The 6,500-nt window shown below is 42.5% G+C and overlaps 1 pseudogene; it reads left to right on the forward strand.

Moving 5' to 3' along the window:
• The first annotated feature begins 2,057 nt into the window (after window positions 1-2,057).
• LOC116531395 lies at window positions 2,058-3,313 on the forward strand (annotated as a pseudogene).
• Window positions 3,314-6,500: the final 3,187 nt, after the last annotated feature.

Raw genomic sequence — 6,500 nt, forward strand, 5'->3', positions numbered from 1 at the left:
CTCCTGCAGATGCTGAAACTGATTTTAAAACATGCAAACAGGCCAGGAGTGGTGGCTAACGCTTGTAATCCCAGCACTTTGAGAGGCTGAGGTCAGGAGTTCGAGACCAGCCTGACCAATATGGTGAAATCCTGTCTTTACTAAAAATACAAAATTTAGCTGGATGTGGTGGTGGGCGCCTGTAATCCCAGCTACTCGGGAGGCTGAGGCAGGAAAATCGCTTGAACCCAGGAGGTGGAGGTTGCAGTGAGCTGAGACCGTACCATTGCACTCCAGCCTGGAAGACAGAGCAAGACTCCATCTCAAAACAAAAATAAAAACAAACAAAAAAGCAAGGAAAAAGGGGAGCAAAACTATCAAATCAGACTCACCCACGGAAAATGGAAATGCTAAAACCAGAAGAGGCCAGACTCTGGCGAAGCAGGAGAGAAAGCAGCCAAATCTGATGGGCCTCCTTAACCAAGTCCCCTGGATAATCTCAGCATTGCCTTCTTGCAGAAGCCAGAAGAGCCATTTTACCAGCTATTTTATGAACGCAAGCTTTTAATAGTTCTAGAAACACATTTGTAAGAAGCAGGAAATCTACCCCATCCCTTTAAAAAAAATTGTTTTTGATAAGTGTGAACACTTTTTTAAAGAAGTAAGCTCACGGCCTGGGTTAGACTTCTTTTTCTTTTGTTTAATGCCTCTCCCCCACCTGGGTTGTATAGTTTTCTATACCCATCCTACATTTTTCAATTTAGCTGTTCATAGAATAAGTGGAAATCAAATTAAGGGAGACATTAACTATAGTCTAAGGATGGCGGAAGGAAGGTGGTGGAAACTTTGCTGGCAGTTTCTAACATCCCATAATAAGAAGTACAATCAGGCCAGCCACAATGTTGCAAGTCTGTAAGCCCAGCACTTTGGGAGGGTGAGGCGAGTGGATCACTTGAGCCCAGGGGTTCGAGAGCAGCCTGGGCAACATGCAGAAACCCTGTCTCTACTAAGAAGAGAAGAATTAACGGGGCATGGTGGTTCATACCTGTAGTCCCAGCTACTCAAGAGAATCACCCAAGCCCGCAGTGAGCTGAGATCGCGCCAGGTCACTGCATTCCAGCCTGTGCCACAGAGGGAGAACCTGTCTCAAAAAAAAAAAAAAAAAGTAGCACCAGGGATGGTGGCCCACGCCTGTAATCACAGCACTTTGGGAGGCCAAGGCGGGCAGATCACCTGAGGTCAGGAGTTCGAGACCAGCCTGACCAATATGGTGAAACCCTGTCTCTACTAAAACTCAAAAATTAGCCGGGCATGGTGGTGGGTGCCTGTAGTCCCAGCTACTCAGGAGGCTGAGACAGGAGAATTGCTTGAACCTGGGAGGTGGAGGTTGTAGTGAGTTGAGATGGCGCCGTTGTACTCCAGAGGGCAACAGAGTGAGACTCTCTCAAAAAAAAAAAAAAGTAGCACAATCAAATGGCAGTTTAAAGTCATAATCATGTAAACACTTATATTGCTTAGCTTTATTCCCTTGTCTATAAAACTACTCCCTGATCTAGGTTCTCCGGCGGAATTGGGTGTCTTTCACGACACCTTTGTTCCTGGAAATCCAATTTTTCCTAATAATGTTATCAATGTGTTTTGAAAGATTGGACACGATTGAGCATGTAGCATCTATGTTAAATCATGAATTAGTCAAATTTTCAATGTTTTAAGATAATGACATTTGAAAACCTCTTTCTAAAAATAATTTGTCTCCAAAGTTTAAACTAAAATGACAATAGAATAACTGGTTGGAAAAGAATTACAGTTGCATAGCTTTTATATTTTTAGTACTCACGTTAAGAATTACATACAGGGTTTCTGCGGAGGCTGTGTCAGATGCTGAGGCAGCTGGGGGTCTGGTTTGGGATTGCCAGGCTGTGTATGTGAGTCTGAGCATGTGAGCAGCTGTAGCTCCCCAGCTCCTCGTCAGCATATCATCCCAGCAGGAGATAGACTACATTCAGTTAAGTCTGCAAGACTTTGGGGAATTGGGGTAATAAGACATTGATTCACTGTTAAGGTTTACTAAAGTCAAAATGTCTTAACAAATCAGTGGCAGTTCTATGGTAGAGATGCAAGGAGATGAAATGACATGAATCATTTGGGAACTGATTAAAGAGAAACTCATTTTTCCCTATGTGGGATTGGGTCTACATAGCTATGATTTGGACATAGAGAATCGTGATGCCACCAATGACCAAGTCACGAAGGATACTGCAGAAGCTATAAAGAAGTATAATGTTGTAATGTGTAAGTATTATGCGTCAAGTGTGACACTATCACCCTTGATGAGAAAAAGGTTGTGGAGTTCAAGGTGAAAAAAATGTGGAAATCACCAAAAGGCACTATCCAAAATATTCTGGGTGGCACAGTCTTCAGAGAAGCCATTATCTGCAAAAATATCCCCTGGCTTGTGAGTGGATGGGTAAAACGTATCACCACAGGTCGTCATGCTTATGGGGATCAACACAAAGCAAAATATTTTATTGTTCCTGGGCCTGGAAAAATAGAGATAACCTACACACCAAGTGACAGAACCCAAAAGTGACATACCTGGTACATCACTTCAAAGAGGGTGGTGGTGTTGCCACGGGTATGTATAATCAGGAGAAGTTAATTGAAGATTTTGCACTCAATCCCTTCCAAATGGCTCTGAGGGTTGGCCTTTCTATCTGAGCACCAAAAACACTATTCTGAAGAAATATGATGTACCTTTTAAAGACGTCTTTCAGGAGACATATGACAAGCAGTACAAGTCCTAATTTGAAGCCTGAAATATCTGGTATGAGCATAGGCTCATCAATGACATGATGGCCCAAGCGATGAAATCAGAGGGAGGTTTCATCTGGGCCTGTAAAAACTGCGATGGTGACATGCAGTTAAACTCCATGGCCCAGGGTATGGCTCCTTTGGCATGATGACCAGCATGCTGGCGTGTCCAGATGGCAAGACAGTAGGAGCAGAGGCCGCCCACGGGACTGTAACCTATCACCACTGCATGTACCAGAAAGGAAAGGAGGCGCCCACCAGTCCCATTGCTTCCATTTTTGCCTGGACCAGAGGGTTAGCCCACAGAGCAAAGCTTAATAACAATAAAGAGCTTGCCTTCTTTGCAAATGCTTTGGAAGAAGTCTGTATTGAGACAACTGAGGCAGGCTTCATGACCAAGGACTTGGCTGCTTGCATTAAAGGCTTACCCCATGTGCGACCTTCCGACTACTTGAATATGTTTGAATTCATGGACAAACTTAGAGAAAACTTAAAGATCAAACTGGCTCAGGCCAAACTTTAAGTTCATACCTCGGTTGAGGAGGGAAAGTGACTTTTGGTAACTAGGTCTACAGGTTTACATTTTTCTGTATCACACTGAAGGATAAAGGCAAAATCAATTTTGTGATTTGTTTAGAAGCCAGAGTTTATCTTTTCTATAATTTTACAGGCTTTTTCTTATATATACAGTTGTTGCCACCTTTGTGAATGTGGCAAGGAACTTTATAAAAAAATTTTTTCTAGTAGCAGCCTAGGAATTCGGTTAGTACTTACTTGTATTCACTGTCACTTTTTCTCATGTTTTAATATAAATAACCAAAATCAAGAGTGCTCAAAATGGTAAATGATAGCCACAGTATTGTTCCCTAAAATATGCATTAGGTAGAAATTCACTCCCTTCCCTTCCTGTCTATGACCTTGGGCCCGGGGAGGTTCTGGTGTTACAGATGTCCCATTACATGATGTAGAGCTATACCTTCAACTTACAGATGATCGGAACAAACTATGAGTGCAACTAAAATGTGTTGAAGATACTGCAGTCATTTTTGCAAAGAGCTTGCTGAATGTTTCCAATAGACTAAACATTTTTTAGGCCACAGGGGAGTTTGGAATCTGGAATAAAAGCTACCTGGAGGTTTGGGAAAAAAAAAGAACTATATATAAATGATCATTAGGTCTATGTACTGATCAATAAACAACAACAGCAAAAATAAAAATAGTAAAATACCAATTAAGGTAGAAAAATGTCTAAAAACACTAGGTATGGTAGAAAGAGTGCTGGATTTTTAGGCAGGTGGACAGGACTCCCAACCCAGAAAAAGTATGTGATTTGTGTGACATTGCACAGCAAATGCTATATAGCAAAGCCAAGACTTGACCCATGCCTTCAGGTTCTCAGCCCTGCTGTTACCGTTACCCAACATGGCCGCTCAGAGGTAAGTCTTCATCCTACAGCTAAGCGTGGCTTGCAAGGCCAAAGAGCCAGAAATGGGTTCAACTCTAGATTTTCTCATTCACTAGATTGCCTGTAGCAATGATTCTCAATATTTGCTGTGTATCAGATTACATGAAGGAGCTTTGGAAAGCATACAGTTGCCCAGATCCCTCTTCCAAAGATTCTGACTCATTTGTTCTGGGCGGGGGGCCCAGGCAGCTTAATTTATTAAAAAATCTTCCTGGATGATTCTCATATGTAGCCAATTTGATGAGAATCATTGTTTTTTGGCACTGGTTCTCAACCCTGGCTGCACATTAAAATCACTTGGGGAGCTTTGAAAGCTACATACCTGAGTCCCATCCTCAGAAATAGGCAATCACCTGGTCTGGGCATATCCTGGGCCCTGGCCCTTGCAAAAGCTTTCCAGGTGATGCTAATGTGTAGCAGGTGTGAGACCCATTGCTCATCGGCTCCCCAAACCATCCATCCTTAGTCTAAAATCACCTCTCAGGGAGGGGCCTGATTATCAGCATTCTGAAAACTCTAGCCCTGCTGGTGTTCAATAAGTACTTGTTGAAAGAATTGCCTCATGAGGATCAATGTCTATTGGCAGGTGAGAAGAAAAGTGCACCTTTAAGAAACAATGCACATTTAATATGAAAATGTCCTGAGGGCAGATTATGCAGTTAGTTAAGCAAATATTATGACAATACGAAGATTATTTTACGAACACAAAGATGGCCTTCTTAAATTGTACCGGCTGCTGGGATCGTCTTATGTAGGGTAAACACACCTGGTAGCAATTATTTAAGCACACTATGAGAATGATCCTGGATGGCAGATATATCTGAATGTGTGTTCCAAGATGGGGAACCCAAGTAGCCAATATGGAAGTTTGTTCCTTATCTTTGGTAAACATCTGAGGCCCTGGTCTGTTTCATGGAACACGGGCTCTACATGGAAGCCCTGAGTTTTGGATGAAATGAGGGTTGCCAGGTGGAGGTCGTCAGGGGCGGATGTTAAGTGGAAATGCTGTGGACGCTGCATGCTGTTTGCAGGCGCTTGCAGTTTTCCTGGCCAACCCACTGCCACTGGGCTATGTGGTTATGTTCTCCAGCCTGCCGCCGCTGGACTCTCTCCCCTGGATGCAACCCCCTAATAAAACTCTGTGTCTCCTTTGCTGGCTCTGGGTCTCTTCTCTGGCCTCTTGAACCTGGTGCCTTCCCTACTGAGATTAATAGGAGTTTGGCACAACACCTTCTCCCCAAGAATATTGTGATAGAATCAGCAAATCCTACCTACCTTAACCAATCTCCACCTCAGACAGAACCATTCTTTACTGAATCCAACAGCAGTTTCAGCACAAGGCATCTGGAACACTAAATAATTCTCTTAGCAAAGTGTATAATGAAGACCAGGACCCACCAGTGGGAATTTACACTATAGAAGAGCTATTTTCCTTCACGATATGAGCCAACTAGGAAAAGAGAAAATGATTTCCCCCTTTAACATTATTTAACAAGAATGTTAAGTGACAAAGTAGACTAGCAAAGCCGTCCCTGCTGTATAATCCCACCTTTGTAATAAACATGACCTCGAAGAAATTTACCAAAATTTAAACAGTGCTCATATTTATCTTTGGATACAGAGATTATGGTGATTTTTATTTTCTCCTTTATACCTTTCTGTTTCCTGAATGTTCTGCCTAGTGCAGACACTCCTTTAATGAGAAAAAAACACATTAGCCTTTAAAAATTTTGTGTGTGTGTGCAGGAGGTGGGTTAAAAAAATGTAAGGTGCTTCAGCTTGGGGAGAGACTATCAGAGGCATTTCTAAATCTGCTGGCACTCAGACAAGGAGGAACAGGTTTGTCTGACAGTTTGAAAGCTCAGCAGGTCCATTAGTGCTTTCATAAGCAAATGAAGATTTTGCAAGCCTGGTGTGGAGCTTGCCAGCTTCAGCAAAGTTGGTATCAGACAGGTGACCAATAAAGATGAGGTTCTAGTAACCACTGTCTGTCCACTTGGTGCCCAGATGGACACATATGAATGGATTTGAACACTTTTGATGTCAGACTGCCATTGAGTGATAATGTTAAATACACGGAGAAGACACAAGGAGAAACTACTCAGAAAGATTTATGGTACTAACCCCTTGGTTCCGACACTCAACTAAAGCTGCTCTCAATGTTTATAAATCTATTTGGTTTGGAAGTCAGGTGCAAATGGCATATGAATGAATCTTTTAGAGAAAATTTATCTGAACTTATGTG

Source organism: Sapajus apella, unplaced genomic scaffold, assembly GCF_009761245.1.
Source record: "Sapajus apella isolate SASKATOON/1434 unplaced genomic scaffold, GSC_monkey_1.0 scaffold70, whole genome shotgun sequence".
Lineage (NCBI taxonomy): Eukaryota > Metazoa > Chordata > Mammalia > Primates > Cebidae > Sapajus > Sapajus apella.